The sequence below is a fragment of the Dama dama genome, chromosome 2, assembly GCF_033118175.1.
Source record: "Dama dama isolate Ldn47 chromosome 2, ASM3311817v1, whole genome shotgun sequence".
In the NCBI taxonomy this organism is placed as follows: domain Eukaryota; kingdom Metazoa; phylum Chordata; class Mammalia; order Artiodactyla; family Cervidae; genus Dama; species Dama dama.
The window spans coordinates 33,570,667-33,589,317 of record NC_083682.1 but is presented as its reverse complement, the minus strand read 5'-3'; the positions used below and the strand labels follow the sequence as shown (position 1 = coordinate 33,589,317).

At 50.5% G+C, this 18,651-nt stretch overlaps 1 protein-coding gene across 1 annotated transcript in view; it reads left to right on the top strand.

Moving 5' to 3' along the window:
• Positions 1–18,651, top strand: part of TENM4 (teneurin transmembrane protein 4) — a 759,511-nt gene that overhangs the window by 331,403 nt on the left and 409,457 nt on the right. The window lies entirely within an intron of this gene.

The window sequence follows — 18,651 nt, the reverse complement described above, 5'->3', positions numbered from 1 at the left end:
TTTGAATTACGGTGTTGGCTTTCTGCTCCACGACCTGGGGGCACTGGGGAAGGCAGTGGAAAATTGCTTTGCTCTCAGCGGTCAGAAGGCAGAACCCCTCGCAGAGTCACATGGAATACGCCCACCCACGGCTGACGGGCCAGAGATGGGTCGCTGCTCTTCTTCCAGAGGAGGGGGTGCCTAAGGGACAGGGTTAAGGCTTACAGGCTGCCTGTGGCTGCAGCGGAGGGGCCAGAGGGCAGTGTAACCCACTTCCAACAGCCCGTCCTCTATGACCTCAGCCGTGCACCCCCTGCCCCAGAACCCTGTTCACAAGCCCTCAGCCACCAGGGCACTCGCCGTGGGCACTGCCGCACCCCAGGGTCTTCTGCTGATGGGAGGATGGCTTTCACACTAGAGTTTCATGTTGGAGTAGCTTAAAACTCCCATTTCTCCCCCAGCTTTCCCATGATCTCATCTGCAGATCGGAGGAAGTGCTGGCTCTGGACTCTAGTCCACTCATCTCCGCAGCCCTGTTCCAAGGCCAGAGAGATGCTGGGGGAGAAAGAGATGACAGCTTGTTCATGCGCCGCCTTGGCGCGTGGGAAGGAAAGGGAGCCAGGTTTCAGGCTGTTCGGCCTCACTCTCAAACCTTGTTTGGCAGATCTCTCTGAGGGGCTCCGAGTTAAACGCAGGCCACCAAGGCAGGCTCTCTTTCTGCGATGCCTTGTGCCCTTTGGTCTCTGGGCAGAAGAGGTCCCCACGGAGGATGAGGCTCCTGCTGGACTTTTCTTTTTTCCCCAGAAGTCCAGTGAGGGGTTCTGCTGGCCCCTGCCACACCAAACGTGGGGAGGGCAAGCTGAGTGAGAACAGGAAGAACCAAGCTGCATACCAGTTCCCCCTGCTGGCTTCCAGCTCTAAACGCAGCATCCTGTGTGATTCCTGCCCAGGATTTAGGGGGAATTGGGGAGCCAGGGTGCGGGGTGGGGAGGGTGGACACCAGGTCAGCGGTGAAGGCTTAGGCAGGTTCACCTCTAACAAGGATGCTCCAGTGAGTTATATACACGACACAGTCCCAGGCTTGGGATCATGCAGGAGTCTAGGTAAGGACACCATCCGGTGGAGAGATGCAAACTCCAAAAAGAGTCCAGAGCAGCAGGATTGCAAATCCTCGTTCTACCCCTGCTGCTGGAGAACTCAGAGTGTTTCCTCGGGACCCTGTGTACTGGGTTTGGGGGGTGGGGGCAGCAGCAGGTGACAGACCCCAACTTGGTAGTTTCACCCTCTGTTGACACTCCACCAGCCCTCTCTGCACTGGGGAGCTGTCCACACCCCCTTATCCTCCTTCCCACCTAGGCCCAAGCCCAGCCAGCAGCCCTCCTCTCTCTTCCCGACTACACGCTGAATTTGATGTCTGAGGCTGGTACAGAGAAAGCAGTGTCCGACCAGGAGGCAGACACCCTCGGGTCCATCGCTGACCTGGAGTGTAGCGTTGGATAAGTTAGATCCCTTCTCACTATAGATGAGGACCTCAGTTTCCTCATCTGTAAAATAAGCAGTTTTAATGAAAGCAGCATTCCTGGTGTTCTGAGAATGTTAGTATTTTTTAGATTGCAGGTGGGGGTGGGTAGAAGGGAGTGCTCTGTAGTCAAATAGTGTAGGAAACATTGAGTTCAAGGAATTTGAACCCGTTTCCTGACTGCAGGACTTCTCAGAACCTTTAACATGTTATTAATCATGCTGATGGATATATTAGCAAGCAGCATCCCCCAAACTGACCTGAGAATAAAGAACCCTTTATTCTCAAAAGATCCAATAAGAGCAGTGTTCCAGTGAACACTTTGGGGGGAATAAATGAGCCAAATCACTTGCAGACCCTGTTAGATGTAGGATTCTGTGATTTGAAGTCCTCGTGTTAAAGGTGATGGTACACAAGAGGAAAATTATAAACATAATAGTTAATACCTGCTGCTGATTGTTAGACCCCAGAGCACAATGCCAAGTGCTTAGCTGTCTGGTCTTATTTACTTGGGCTACAGCTTGTGGGGGAGTGGCCAGCCTGTGAACAAGGTCACCATGGAAGAGGGTCCTGCTAGGGTCTGGCAGACTTGGGGAGGGTGGCAGAGACCAGGACAGCCTCTCTGCCCGGAGTAGGTTTTATCATCCCCACTGCACAGGATAAGAAACACGTAGCCCAGAGAGGCTTAAGAAACCTGTGCAGGTCACCTGGCTTGCACGACTTGAATTCGGGCCTGTATGACTCTGAAATCTTTGTAGCCCTAGTCATAGTGAATTTCCTCTGCAGCCAAGTACTCGGGCTGCTTGTTCAGCGGAAGGTTCTCGCCATGGTGACAAATGATCATTTTTCCATAAAGTCATGACAGAATGAAGTGCACACCGCCCACATTGTTGTGTATTCCCTGAGAGCTGAATTGCAGCTGAATTAAGCCTCTGTTGGGTGATAATGACATAATCAACAAGCCTGGAGAGCTTTGGCCTTTGATAGTGGGGACAGGGGGATGGCTTCTTGCTTCCCTGGCCACCCCACACTCGCCTCCTGACCGTCCATCTCCACACTGGGCCACAGCACTCTTAACCCTATGCTCAGGATAGATGGGCAGGCAGATCCAACACCTCTTCCCTTCCAGGCCTGGACTTCCAAACCCACACATCCCTTGGGTGCCCCTGCCCCTGTCCTCTTGCTCCAGGTTGGAAAATTACATTAGCGTCTTTGTTATCTGAAGATCTGAACGACATGAGTGCATGCTCAGTCCATCAGTTGTGTCTGACTCTTTGAGACCCCCATGGACTCTAGCCCACCAGGCTCCTCTGTCCGTGGGATTAACCAGGCAAGGATACTGGAGTGGGTTCTGTTTTCTCCTCCAGGGGATCTTCCTGACCCAGGGATCAAACCCACATCTTCTGCGTCTCTGGCATCGGCAGGCTTTGTTGTACTGGAGTTTAAATAATGACAGTGGCTCATGCTGAAGGTGAATGAGCCATAGAAGTGACTCCCTTTATCCCCCGAAGAGGCTGATAACATTCTCATCAACCTCAGTTACAGCCAAGGACTGGGGTTCAGAGGGGAAGGGCGTGCTGCGGCCCTGTGTCGAGCTGAGCTGGAGTCCCCAGGCTCTTCACAGGAGTCTGTGTTCTTTCGAGGCGGCCCTCCTCTTGTTCCTGGCCCCCCTGCTCTCCCTTCTTTTCCCGGTGCTGTCCTTTCCTCTCTCATTCATCCTCCTGGTCCCAGTTCTCTCCTTTATCTGTGATGAGAACTCTGATCTTGCCATCAGAACAGAGCTTGACTCCACTGGACGTGTTGGCCGACGCATCTCAGTGTGGTCAGTTTTCAGGGGCAGGAGGACGCCAAACTGAGGGCCTACCTCACTGCACATGGACCATTGCCTTCAACCCTCATGAAGCAGCACAGCACTCCCATTTCCCAGATGGGAAAACTGAGGTTCCCACAAGGTCTACTGACTTGGCTGGAGATTGTTCAGCCAGTAATCCAGCAGGTGGGCCAAGCCTGGGTGTGAACTCAGGTCTCTCTGCCGATCAGCCTGCTATAGGCTGAACTCTCTGCCCACTTCTACTTGAATCAGCAGCTGAGGACACCAAAGCGTGACCCCTAGCAGCTTCCAGCCACGGGAACATTGACGGCCTCCACGCCCAGCCTTGCATTAGTCAATAGTAATTGTCAGCAGTATTGAGAGTGGTGGAGTCTTTTGCTGAGGTCACGGTGAAGCTGCAGGCAGCTGCCATCAATAATAACTTTTATGGGGTCCATTAAAGCCAATTTCTGCCCCTCAAGGTTAATGTCAGCAGCTTTTATGTCACTGCTTAATATCCAAAATAAATACAGAATTGACTGGGTATTGTAAACACAAATCTCTCCCCTCAGGGCTGTCAGGTGGAACCAGCCCTCAGGCCCCTCCTGCTGAGCTGGGCCACAGCAAGGAGGAGCTGGCATCATGCCAGGGCACACAGTTGGCATCCCATAAATGCTTTTTTAGAAAGCAGAGGTTGCATTTGCACTCCGACCACAGGGTCAGGTGGACGCAGTGCCTCTTCAGCAGATTCATTCTGTGATTTGTTCTGTAGCTGTGCTGAGCTCCTTCTGTGGACCAGTCATCATTCTAGAATCGAGAATCTTGGTAAATAGCCAAGAGGGGAGGGGGGGCTGTGACAGCTTTGCCCTCTGTCTGTCACAGGCAGGGTGGAAAAGACGCAGCCCCGGCGTCTAGTGAGGAGCCTTGGTCCCAGGTCCTAGGCATGCCAAGTCCCAGCTCTGAAACCCTGAGCATGTCACCTCACCTCCCTACCCAGCAGTTCCCGCATTTCTAAAACAGTGCACCAGTGGCCACGCGGGGCCAGAAGAAGGGAAACGGGGAGTTAGGGTTTAGCAGGTGCGGAGTTTCAGTTTGGGATGGTGGAATAGTTCTGGTTATGCAGCAAAGTGAGTGCACTTAATGCCACCATTACCGTATGCTTGAAAATGGTTGAGAGGGTTATGTGTTTTACCACAGTAATAAAAAGTACAAAAACAGCACGCCATCTCTCTTCCTTGAAGTGTTGCTGTGAGCCTGCACCACAGCTCTGGCAAAGTGGCTGGTCTGTGCTGGCCCTTGAATCCTGCTGGCTATTAATGTTAATTGTTGAAAGAGCTGTGGGATGACAGTGGAAGCAGCCGTTCACTCTGCCCTGCAGGTCCGAAGGCTCGTTCCTCCATCCCACCCACACGATGCACCTGGGCTTGCGGGCCAGCCGAACAGGATTATGCTGAAGGTGAGGGTTCTCAGCGAGATATTCCCAGCGGAGGCAATTGCTCGAGCTGGGCTTGGAGGCATTAAGAGGCGTGGTGGGCCTGGGGCACAGTGAGACTTTACTCCCAAGCTCTAATCCCAGAGGCAAAGTGAGAAATTCACCTGGAAAAGAAACAGTGAAACAGAATCACAGTTACCCCCCCAAATTATCAAGCAGCCTGGGTGTCAAAAGGGAAATTACTGGTTAACCCAATTAGGCGGCCAAATTGCTTATTGAGAGGCAGATTAGGTGAGCATCTTCAAGCACGGTGAGAAAGCTCATTACCAGTTTAACTCCATTTATCCTCTGCCCTCCTGGGCCAGTGCTCATGAGACTTCGTTTTTAAAATCTTGTAAGAATGCTGCTGCTGCTGCTAAGTCACTTCAGTCGTGTCCAACTCTGTGCGACCCCAAAGACGGCAGCCCACCAGGCTCCCCTGTCCCTGGGATTCTCCAGGCAAGAACACTGGAGTGGGTTGCCATTTCCTTCTCCAGTGCATGAAAGTGGAAAGTAAAAGTGAAGTCGCTCAGCCGTGTTTGACCCTTAGCGACCCCATGGACTGAAGCCTACCAGGCTCCTCTGTCCATGGGACTGTCCAGGCAAGAGTACTGGAGTGGGGTGCCATTGCCTTCTACACTTGTAAGAATAGATATCACTAATTCCCTAGAGTACTGCAGCTACCCAGCCATGGTATACAAGGCTCCCTTTTCTAGGACAGGAAACTGGGTTCCTTCACTGTGGTAGAGATTACACCCCTATATTTGACTACCCTTCTGCCCCACGAGCAGCCTACACTCCGTCCTAGAAAATAAAGGTGCCCAGGAATGAGGGTCTCTTACTGGACAGTTACCCACGTAATGAGGACTGTAAGCTCCCAAGTTCCAAACAGGATTGGAGAAGGGCATGCAAGAGTCAAAGCATCTGGGAATTTGGGAGCTAGAAGGGACACAGAGACAACAAGCCCATTGATTCTTAACTTTTCTCCCATTTCCTAGCCAAGAAAGCTAAGATTCAGAGAGCTTGGGTGACCTGCTAAAGGTTGCACAGCTAGGAAACAGCAAAGCCAGGGTCTGAGTGCACGTCCGCCTCACTCCACTGCCCATTATCTTTCCTGACCACCATCCTCTCCTACCTGTTGTTTTATGGAAACAGAATACCCAGGTCTGCCACAGTGAGGTGGATTCTTTCCCGTCTGAGCCACCAGGGAAGCCCATATTTTCATCAGCTCAATGCTGTTAATGATAATATACATAATCTGGGAGACGAATATAGCTGTATTCCAGAGCATAAACTTCCTTCTTTGGCAGTGTCAGTAACTGCCAAAAAATAAATTGGATCCATAACCTGTTAGAGCTAATCAGAGCCTAGAGATCATCATACCAGGTCACCCTCTAACTATGACACGCTGGAGAAAAGACATCGTAGAAGTTTAAGAGAAAAATTCCAACCAGTGGGTATCGGAGAAGGTTTTGTGGAGGAAGTGCTGGTCCCTGGGCTTGGCAGGCTGCTAGGGGCTCTACCAGATAAGGAAGGGGGAGAGAGGGCATTCTGTGTGGATGAAGGAATGTGTGTGTGCTGGTACATCGTCACTCAGTCGTGTCTGACTCTTTGTGACCCCATGGCCTGCAGCAGCCACCCAGCATTCTTGCCTGGAGAATCCCCAAGGACAGAGGATGGAGGGATGGGTGAGGACACATGTCAGGTGTGTCTTGTGAGGCTGGAGCATGGGGTGTGCGTGGGAATATGGGGGCAGAGTGTGCTGGGGGGAAAGCTGGAGACTTGGGCAGATCGCCTGTCACTTAACAATGTTTGTTGAGTACCTACTGTTTTAGGTTATTGGGGTTCCAGCCTGATCAGGACAGACAGAACTGCCTGCTCATCAGTGGGGAAACTGATCAACAGATTTAAAAACTAAATGATAGAGGATGTTTCAGGATGATGAATGTTACAGGAGAGGGAATGGGGAATGCCAGGCTGGGTGTGTTGGAGGGTTGCAGTTTGCAGTTCTAAATAGGGTGCCAGAGGAGGCTTCCCAGAGAAGAGGACCTGTGGGGCAGGGGAGGGAGCTGGCAGTGAGACTGTCCGGAGGAAAGGCATTGGGCGGAGGGCAGGGCAGGTACCAGGGTCCAGAGGCGAGGCCAGGGTGGCTAGGGCGCAGAGGAGGTCAGAGAGGGGAGGTGGGGCGGGGCGCATGCAGGTCACTGCGTGGGGAGTCACCGGAGCCTCCGAGCGGAGTGGCAGGGTCGTTCTGGAAGCAGTGTGGAGTGCTGGAGCGGGAGGCTACTGCAGGGGTCCAGGAGAGAGGATGGGAGCTCTGCTCTGGACGGGCATGGAGGCCATGGGGAGGGGTTGTGAGCCTGGTCAGGGGGACCCACTGCCCTGCTCTGCTCCGCTGCAGAGCCTCATAAGCAGAGAGGAAGACTGCCGTTTTCTTAGGTCCAGTGGCTGAAATGGGGTCCCGGTACTCTCGGTGTGGGGAGCGCTCACACCTGGTCCTCCTGGCCTTGCAGCCCCTCTATCCAGGCTGCAGGGTCCCTGAGCACTGGCCGGCCCCACGCCGCTCCCCACTTCCTCGCGGCCTCGGTCACGGAGCTCACCCCTTGTCCCGGCCTCACCCCATGCTCCCTGCATCCTGACCGCCCGGATCTCTGGACCTGGCTGCCCAACTGCCGCTCCCAGCCTTGCCTACCGCCCACGGGAGGCTCTTGGCCTCATCTTTCTTTTTTTTTTTTTTTCTATCGTCTTGGCTTCAGTGCGTCCCTAATTCCAGCCCTTCCTTCTGCTCAGCTGCCTCAAACTGCCTTGGTGAAGTCCACCTGGGGCCTCCTCGCCACAGCACCACCTCTGCTGGATTTGCTGTGATCTGGGAGCTGGTCTCCGACAGACACTACTGTGGTTGTTCTTGTGAGTTCCTTGGGAGAGGACTTGAAATACACCCCAAATTCACTCCCCCTCGGTATGCACTACAGCGCTCCCTGGTGGGCAGTATGTGCTAATACACATGTACCCTGCTCTGAACTGGCAAGCAGGGGAAAAGAGACAGGGAGATCCAAAACTACTCTAAATTAAGATAGATTGCATTCTTGAAACTAGGTTAAGGCTCACTGTGTGTGCAGAGAGGTACAGTAAGCCAGAGTTTTGCTTTTGATTTGAGCCAACATAACTTTCAACTCCTGTGGAAGCAATGATGTGCACAATGACAAAGTTCCTACCGAAAGACATTTATTTGCAAAGCACTATTTCCTATTGTAAGCTCAGCTTTGTCCAAGGAGAGTGGCTCGTGGTCTGTTTCAGCTTCATATCACCCTGGATGACTTTAGGGAAGAAAGGGAGTAACCAATGCTGGGAAAAGAGCTTTCTGCCCACAGGAGCCTAGTTCGGTGCTGGGGTGTGTGGAATCCAGGGATGAATCTGGTTTCAGTTTTATACTCTTGTCACTGGGCCCAAGGTGACCTTGAGCAAGTTACTTCTCCCTGGGCATCAGTTTCTTCATTAGCCCAAGGGAGTCATTGAAATCTCAGGCAGCAAGATAACTGGGAAGGAGAATGGGCTTTGGAGTCAGTCTCAGAATCCCAGCTCAGTCACTCAGGAACTGGATGATGTTGTGCAAGTGATTGAATATTACTGAGCCTCAGTTGCTTCACCTGTAACATGGGCATGCTGCTGCTAAGTCGCTTCAGTCGTGGCCAACTCTGTGCGACTCCATAGACAGCAGCCCACCAGGCTCCCCCGTCCCTGGGACTCTCCAGGCAAGAACACTGGAGTGGGTTGCCATTTCCTTCTCCAATGCACGAGAGTGAAAGGTGAAAGTGAAGTTGTTCAGTCGTGTCTGACTCTTAGCAACCCCATCGACCGTAGCCTACCAGGCCCCTCTGTCCAAGGGATTCTCCAGGCGAAAGAGTACTGGAGTAACATGGGCAGGAATACCTCCTAAAGTTGTGATGAGCGCTTGAGTGTGCACATGAAAGATGAAGGACTCCCATTTCCCACCTGTGGACCCTACCTGACCCTGAAATCAGTGGTGTAGCTCAGCACCATCTTTTAAAATAATGATCATAAATGGATGGGAGAGGAGTGGAACAGAGTACATCAAACATAGTGAAGTCAGTAGTATTTTGTGAATTTTTATTTTAGTTATACTTTATACATAGCACCTGTACTGGGTCATCATGTATAATGTGTTTCTTACTCTGTAATTCAGTAAAAAAAATAATAATCAGAAGTTTAAAAGATGATACTTGGCACATGCCAGGACCTGATGAATGTTCATTCCTTTCCTGAAAGGACCCCTCAGCTTGAAGATTCCATGATTCATAATGTCATGTGTACCGGCATACTGAGTCACTGCAGTCATGTCTGACTCTCTGCGACCCATGGACTGCAGCCTGCCAGGCTCTTCTGTCTGTGGGATTCTCTAGGCAAGAACACTGGAGTGGGTTGCCATGCCCTCCTGCAGGGCATCTTCCTGACCCAGGGATAGAACCCAGGTCTCCTGCATTGCAGGCAGATTCTTTACCGCTAAGCTACCTGGGAAGCCCTCATGATGTCATTGTTGTTTAGTTGCTCAGCCGTGTCCAACTCTTTGCAACCAATGGAGTGCAGGACACCAGGCTTCCTTTCCTTCACCACCTCCCGGAGTTTGCTCAAACTCATGTCCATTGAGTCGATGATGCCATTCAACCACCTCATCCCCTGTCCTTCCCTTCTCCTCCTGCCCTCAATCTTTCCCAGCATCAGGGTCTTTTCCAGATGATGTCATAGTCTTACCTAAAAACTATTGGCATAGTACTTATAGGGCTCCCCTATGGAGAATAAGTGCATTTTGGGTCAGGGCCCCATGATTCAGTTGAAAGAAGCTGGGCTCTGGGATCAGATGAACTTGCCCAAGGTCACATGGCTTATATAATGACAGAGCTCAAATCCCTGGCTTGTAGGAGTTGGCCATCTCGCCCCCTCCTCTCCCAGCTTCCTCTTATGTAAACGGCTGTTGGGATGACTGATAAGCCCTTGGGTAGCTAGGATCAGCAGGAAAAGCACCCCAGGAAAGCACCCCAAACAGGATGAGATGACTTAGAAGGATACAGGAGCCTAGAAGGGTCGTAACCTGGGCTCACATAACCAGCTGAATCTTTTCATCAGTGCCAAGGCGACTTCTACTGACTACTTCAATGTGTGGATATACATTAAAATAAGCCTAGAGAGGTTAAGCACCTAGAATAGTGCCTGGTGCATTAGGAGTGATATATAAGCATGCAGTGTTGTTATTGTCATTCCTACAGCATTTTGTGATTTACAAAGCGTTTTCACATTTTGCTTAAAATTTGCAACAGCCTTTGGGGTAGATGTGTCTCATCACTGCCTGAAAGTTTTCTGAGATCATATAGCTGGAAAGTGGCAGAGATGAGATTCAACCCCAGGTCTCTCTGACCCCATACCCACGTGCTGCTGTTCACAACCACAGGCACACCTCCGAGATACTGTGGATTTGGTTCCAGACCACTGCAATAATAAGACAATACTGGGATAACGCCAAGTCACGCTTTTTTTTTGGCTTTCCAGTGCATCTAAAAGTTATGTTTATGCTATACTGTATCCTATTAGGTGTGCAATAGCATTATGTTGAAAAAAAATGTATATACACACTTTAAATAAAAAATACTTTATAGCTAAAAAATGCTAACTATCATCTGACAGTGCAGGATTGCCACAAACCTGCCAAACAAAAAAATAAATATGTCTGGGAAGGGCAATAAAATGAGGAATGCCCAAACATATGGCAGCTGGTCAGCCTGTCTCCCTGCCAAAGATAACTCCCCAGTTGCCAAGGTCAAGTGTGAAAAGACTCCAGCAGACCTGATTTTCCTCAGACCAGTATCTCCCAGTCAGCTCCGTGAGAAGGATCTCAGCCCAGGCTCTCTGTTCTGAATGAAACTTCCCTTCGGAGGAATATTCCAAACACCAAAGAGGGCTTTTCCTTCCACGACCATTTAGCAGCCTGGCTTCCTAAATGAGCGTGCTGCTCTTCACTTTGTAGGCTCTTTACTGCAAACAAATCGCTCTCCAGAATGTGCTTCCTAGAAGGAAATAATTGTATGGAACAAACCAGATTCAAAGTGTGTTGTCAACAAAGGGCAATTGTGTGCCGGTCCAGCTGCTGGAAGAATGGCAGAGGAGGGAAAGAGCAGCCCTCACACATGTGAAGTGGGCTGTGAAAAGGCCGAGGAGGCTCTGCAGACGGGAACCAAATGGCTAAGCATTGCAGGCAGATTCTCTGCCGACTGAGCCACCGGGGAAGTCCCAAGTCAGAAGTGAGCCTGGGCCAAGCAAGGCTTCTTGAGCGTCTCCCTCCCTGTGGCCCCACGTGGTGGGACAAGGAGAGACGCTGCTTAAGCCCAAAGGATTTACCCTTCCTACCTGCACCCACCACTTGCCATAATTTATTACCTCAGCCCTAGAGCTAGCGCTAAAAGATGCATTTTAGTTGGAGAAAATGTCGTGTCATTTTTTCCCCCCACTAGATCTAGCAAGCTCTTCAAGTGTCTATGCTGGCATTTGGCTGTTCTCCTTCACGCTTAGGAAATGCGTCAGAGCTCACAACACCATGAACATCTGACATTTCATGAATTATCACGTGGCTTTCTCCAGTCCAGCGCACCTGGACCCCCACCCTGTGTTTGAACCCTGATAGTGGACCTTTGAACTTGGTTTTTAGGGCTCTGTGAGTCACTGGAGGGACTCACGGGGCTCAGCACATAGTGAGACTCGTGGCTAAGATTCACTACAGGAAAAGAGTAAACAGCAAACCAGCAGGCAGGGGCGATGCACAGGGTGAAATCCAGGGGAAACCAGACTCGAGCTTCCTCTCCTAGCAGAGTCATTCAGGACATGCTCAATGCCTTCAGCAGTGAGCTGTGATGATGGAAGTGCTGTCTACCAGGGAAGCTCAAGAGGGGCCCCTGGTCACAGATTTTTATCAGGGGCTGGGTCACATAGGCACCCTCTGCCTGGCATGGGCCAAAATGCCAGACTCTCAGAGGGAAGCAGGCATTTAGCATAAACCTCATTATTTGTCTGCACAGGCTAGGCACAGTCAGCCACCCTTCTCATTTAGAGAAGATTTTATATCAGGCAAGGAACTGTTTACTAGCCAAGTTCCCAGATGCCGGCCAAGAGCCAGCCTTGCAAGCAGACCTTTCTAAGGCCCCTGGCCTGCTGTGCTGACTCTTCTCTGCACGAGCCTCTGGTCCTCCCCTTCGATTTCCTAATGAGTAACCCTGAGTGCCCACCCAGCGTGTGTACACATACCTCTCAGGTTAGCTGTGTAGACCTTTCTCTACTCTTTGTCCTTCAGGTGGTAACAGTGATTATAAACTTTATGGATAAGGAATGGCTTGATATGTAAAGCTCACTCCAGTGCTGGTGATGAAACAAGAGGAAACAAAATGATGAATCTTGGGGAAAAGGCAAACACGTTAAATAATCTCACAGCAGGGCAACGCTACTTGGTCTGTAACTCTGTCGATGGCTTGGGGTGGGGGTAGGGAGGTTGTGAGGTGAGTGACCGGACGGGGGCTATGGACGTGTATGTCTCCTTTCGGTAGCACGTGGCAGGCAGCGTGTCCGTGCAGCACGAACGCTGAGGTGAGGCAGGCATGCTTTCTGGCTCCTGGGGGTTTTGATGTAGAGAAGAAAGACACATAAACTGGGCGGTGTCCTGCAGAATGTCACGTGAGTGCCATCCGTGACCCGAGGTGGCCAGCAGGCAGAGAGCCAGCAGAAGAAACCTGGCCCTGCTGAGGCAGCTGAACAAGATGATCTGTAAGACCTGTGGCTCTGAGCGCCCATCCAGGGAGGGCTGGGCCAGGACCACAGGAAGAACATCTGCCACTATGGCGTCTCACGCCAACCAGTCCTAGAATGCAGTTCTCAAGAGTTCCAATGGCAAAAGGCAGCTTGAAGGCTGTGGGTCCAGTGTGCCTGTGTGATACAGAAAGTAGGTGAGGGAAGAAAAAGTCCCAGGATCCCTCTGCTAGGGCAGGACAACACCCAAGTCCCTCTGTGCCTTGCAGCCAGAGATGACCAGGAAGTCACCTACAGCTGAAGCAAGATGGGTTTGTTGACTGCCACAGTGGAGGACTCCCTGGGGGGTTCACTGGGTGTCTCAGTAAGGGGTGTCTGAAAGGGGGTACAGGATGCGGCCTTGTACTAGGTGATTTGGGAGCAGGTGGGTTCAAGGAAGTGGGGAGCTTTGCTGTGGATACTGTCAGAAATCAGGGCGAATCTGTGCCTGATTATCTTAATAAGCCATATGTATATCGAAGGCAGGAAGAATGAAGTGAGGTTAAAGTTGCATTTGGAAAAACAGCGGCAGTTACATTAGCCAGGATTGGGAAGGCTGGACTTTTTTGGTCATTTTGTGGTTTGGACCACTTTTCTGTTTTTGTCTAAGTTCAGCCATCATCGCAGAGTGGCCTTGCCTTTGTCCGGGCCCAGTCAAACAGTTGCCTGTCTGAAGTTGGCATGTGAAATTGTGTTTATTCAGCATTAGAAAGTTACTGCCTAGCTACACAGGCCAGGCAGTCCTGGCTGTTAGGAACTGTTTTTGTCTTCCTCATGCCAAGACACACTGTCCCAGTATATGGCAGCTGGCTCTCAAGGCCCTTCAGTGGCCTGTCCCACAATAAATCTCAGCACCCAGGGAAAATAGTAATGATATTTTATTATATCATATTTATATATATATCATATATATATATTTATATATATTCTTATTATTAAATAAGAAGTACTATTATATTGGGCCTCCCCAGGTGGCTCAGTAGTAAAGAATCCACCTACTAATGCAGGAGATGCGGGTTTGACCCTGCGTCGGTAAGATCCCCTGGAGGAGAAAATGGCAACCCACTCCAGTATTCTTGCCTGGAAAATCCCATGGACAGAGGAGCCTGGCAGGCTATAGTCCATGGGGTTGCAAAAGAGTCAGGCACAACTAAATAACAGCTATTATATTAATTATTATTTGGTAATATATGTTACTCAATAATAAAAATTATTTATTGAATGTTTATTGTAAGTCAGGAAGTAGATGATCCTCTTTAAATATATTTAGTCTTGTTTCATCCTCTTGCTATCTTGGCAGGATTGGTATTTTGGTTTTTGGTAGATAAGGAAATAGAGGCTCTGATAAGTGAAGTGACTTCCTGAGGACCATCCATCCAGGAAGTGGCGGAGAAAATTCACACACAGATCTGCCCAACCCCAAAGCCTGTGCTTTCTCTCTGCCATGGGGCGTCTCTGACACGTAGGGACATGTGGGCACTGACAAGGATGGTTTGCCAAGCTGCGGCTGAGCCTGTGTTAGTTCAGAGAGTATGATCCGAAGTGTGCTCACAGATGGGGAGCTTGGGCGACCACTGAAACGTCCCAGGTCACAGACTCCCAGACCCTGGCAGAGTGTGGTGGTCCCCAGGATCAGGGTTCACAGCACCAGCACAGGGAGCCCATCGCGGCCTCCCCAGAGGGGAAAGGGGGCTGGGCCAACTTTTCATTCCTGGACAGTTGGATGATCCATAAGAAAAAGAGCTGCCCGTTACTGATTAAGTTTGTTTTCCACCGTGACAATGTCTTACTGAAACTTAGCATCTTCAGCTCAAAAACTGAGGGAAAACTTTTAAGTCAGAGTGATGGCTAACCTTGCTGTCCTCTCCAGGGTTCAACACTGTTTAACAGCATGGGGACAGGCATGGCAGGAATTGGAAAACCTGTTGACACTGATCCCTTAGCCAGAGGCATCATTCTTCTTTCAGTGGTCTATTTTGTATTGATCTAAAAACCTTTTCTCAGATCTGCGTATCTCTAGGCAAGGCCATGGTTTATTTATCTCAGTGTAATTGGGACCTGGCATGCGTAACAAGTCGGGCTTCCCAGGTGGTGCTAGTGGTAAAGAACCCTCCTGCCAATGCAGGAGACCTACATAAGAGACATGGGTTCAATCCCTGGGTTGAGAAGTTTCCCTGGAGTAGAAAATGGCAACCCACTCCAGTATCCTTGCCTCGAGAATCCCATGGACAGAGGAGCCTGGTGGGCTACAGCCCATGGGGTCCCAAAGAGACTGCAGACCAGAAAGAGCAAACTAAGAGTATAACTAATGCTCATTGGATGCTGTGTTAGTTTGCTAGGGTTGCTGCAAAAATTAGCACAAACTGAGTGCCTTAAAACAATCAGAATGTATTGTCCCACAGTTCTAGAAGGCTAAACGCTTAAAATCAAAGTATTAACAGCCATGTTCCCTCTGAAACCTACAGGAGAATCCTTCCCTGTCTCTTCCTGGTTTCCAATGGGCTGCAGTCAATCACCGGCTCTCCTGGCTTGCATAGCACACGCCAGTCTCTGCCGTCACTGTCCATGGCATTGTCTGCACGTGTCTCTGTCTTCAGTGGCCATCTTCACATCAGAACACCGGTCATGTTGAGCTAGCAGCCCATCCTACTCCAGTCTGACCTCATCTTAACTAACTACATCGAATGAGACCCTGTTCCACAGGAGGTCCACATTCTGAGGTTAGGGTCCTGGTACTGGGGGTTAGGACCCTCTCAGTCTCTTTGGGCTGCTGTAACAAAAACACCATCCACTGGGAGGCTTAAATGACAAGCATTTATTTCTCGTAATTCTAGAGGCTGGAAGTCCAAGATCAAAGTGTCTGCAGATTTGGTGTCTGGGGGGACCCACTCCTGCTGCTTCTCACTGTCTTCACATGGCAGAAGGGGTGAGGGAACTCTTTGGGGGGTCTCTTTTATAAGGGGGCTCCATTCAGGACCTGATTACCTCTTGAAGACCTCACCTCCTAGTGCCATCACCCTTGGGAGTTAGAATTTTATCATATGAATTGGAGGTAGAGGGGCCACAAGCATTCGGTCTGTAGCAGACTTCAGCATAGCTTTTCTTTGTAATTAATTTTTTTGAAGGATAATTGCTTTACGGAATTTTGCTGTTTTCTGTCAAACATCAACATGAATCAGCCATAGGTATACATATATCTTTTCAGGGGAAAACACTTCAGTCCATAAGAGATGCCTGCTAGGTTGCAGGCACCATGTCAGGCCCCACCACCCCTCAGCAGCCTGGCTCTTAAGTGAGTCTGCAGCTTTTCAGGGCCCCCGGGAACCATCTTATGTGCCTCTCCCCGCTGGACCTCGGGGCCCCTGAGTCCTGCTGCAGTGTCCCCTTCTTCTCCCTGGCGTGTGCCACCTCACGCCCAAGGGATCATCAGATCAGGGCACCAGGTCTTAGGGCTTCTTCTGAATGAGTGATGGATGAGAATGTGTGGGGGACCCTGTGGGGGGATCCTGTGGCCTTGCCTGTAATGGCAAGGGGTGTGAGTACGTGAGAGTACACACACACGGCTCTTTGCAAGTACACGACACGCAAGGCCTCCTGCTCTCAGTGTGTGGGGTTTAGGGCTGTGTGTGTGTGAGGTTCAAGTGTGAGGGATGGATACACATGACCGTGTCGGGGTGTGGCCACAAGACAAGGTCTGTGTTATATTGGTGGCAGGCGGGGTGGGCGGCACGGGGTGGAATAAGTGTGTGTCAGTGTAGGGATCACATAAACAAGGGTGTGTGGGCCTGGCTATCCGTGAAGATGTGTTTGTGTGTGTCTGTGCCCGAGTGACGGAACAGGTGGGAATTTCCACCAAATACCTGTTGTATTTAGACTCAGGCAGCCAGCAGAAGTGAAGTCTTTCTTCCCATGGAAATGGGGAAGAAAGGTTTGGGGGCTTTTATTTGCGGAAAAAAAAAGGAAAAAGCGGCATCATCCAGTTAGTGGTTGTTAATTAGGAGCAGGTCCCAGGAAAGCTGCCGTGCAGCAGTGCCAATAAATCACTCATTAACTATCCGCGGCTGCCCGCCTCCATGCCTGCTTCTCTGTAGCTGGGCCAGGGCCGGCCACTGTAGGCTCATCAGAATTGGGGCGGGGGTGCGTACTGCCCAGTCCTCCCGTTCTAGGAGCATCCCTGGGATACACTGGAAGACAGGGCTGAGCCTCTGTTCACCGGCTCATGGACTCAAGTGCAAGTCTCTACGCATCAAGACCTCCCCATCCCACCCCTTCCGGCCTCATCTCCCACCATTTGGTGTTCATTCATGTTATAGCTTAAGTGCGTCATCATCATAGCCACACACCTGCCTGATAGCAGTGTCATTAGGCCTCTACCCGTGTCGCTTACAGAGGGGAGCAAGCATGCACTGGGTACATAGGAAGTACATCCTTGCCAGACCGGCCCCGGGCAACTTTCTCACCAAAGCAATGTTTAAAGTATTGAGTGCAGCTAAGACCGCCATAGACTCTCTCCTAGAAGGTGGGAAAGGAAGCAACTGCTTAGTAGGTACAGAGTTGTTGTTGTTGTTTTTTTATAGGGGGGAGGGGTTGATGAAAATGTTCTAGAATAGACAGTAGTAATGTGGCGCTAGTGGTAAAGAACCCACCTGCCAGTGCAGGTAGATCTAAGAGATTCTACTTACTTAAGTAGAAGTAAGTTCGATCCTTGGGTCAGGAAGATCACCTGGACAAGGAAATGGGAACCCACTCCAGCATCCCTGCCTGGAGAATCCCAGGGACAGCGGAGCCTGGTGGGCTACAGTCCACAGGGTCACAAAGAGTCAGACATGACTGAAACAGCTTAGCATGCATGCACTCAATGATGGCACAACATTGGGAGTGTGTAAAATGCCTCTGAGCCCTACAATTTCAGATGGTTCAAATGATAAAAACTGTATATTTTTCTATAATAAAAAGCCAGTCTAGAGCACCTTATTCACCCACACTTTCAGCACACAGTCATTGAGGGCACCTGTAGCATCAGGCCCTGGGAACTCAGAAGTGTTTGGGATTAGGGGAAGCAGACAGATAACACAGTAGATTGACGCTTCCTGTTTTAACAGCAAACTGTGTACCCTTAAAACACTGGGAGGTTGCTGTGTTTGCCCCTGCTTTGTAGTGAGCAAACTGGGAATCACAAGGGCAGGGGCTTGGCCAAAGTCACAGAGCTCCTAGATAGACGTGAACCCAAGCCTGTCTGCCACAAACCCGTCGCATTTCCGGTGTCGTGCGCTTCCTCTTCCTCCTGATGTCAGGCCTGGTGCCCACCACCTCACTTTAGGACAACACAGCAAGAGGCTGGGGAGCCCGTGCGGGTGGCAAGCCAGACATTGCCAAGTGCAGTTCTTCCCCGCCTCCTCCGCGAGTTGAGGGCCCTCGCCTCTCTCCTCCTCAGTCCCCCCGCCCCACTCCATCGTCAGCCCTGCCAGCACGCTGATCTTTCTAATCTGATCAGCTAGCTGCTCCCTGCTAGATGTTTGTATTAGTGCCCCAGCCTTCTTCCTAAGCAATACTTTCAGGAACCTGTGACTTTGGAATGACGTTCTTTATGGTTGTGTTTATTTTTGAAAATACGTAGATTCAACCCCCATCTCACAGCCTCTGTTTTTGTGCTTAGCTTCAATGTGTTGAAAGACTTAGAGATAATTACTAAACATTTTCCCCACATGTAAAAAAGATATTTGCTCTAATGAGGCCATTCTTTAACCTGCTTGGGGTGCGGCTGGGGGAGTGTTAGAATTAGAAGCCTTTGCTTGGTTCGGGGAGCTCAGGAATCCCCATCTCGGAGGTCAAGCCCAGATGTCACCCTGGAAGCATGAAGTTCAAAGATGGCAGGATTATGGACAGGTGCAAACCGGCAAAAATAAATCACTGTTGCCCTTTCTTCAGACACTGGGGCATAAGCTAGGATCTGCACGTAGTTTCGGTTGGCCTCAGTGCAGAGATACTTCAGAGAGAGGAAGAAAATGTTAAATCCCTCCTCTGGAACCA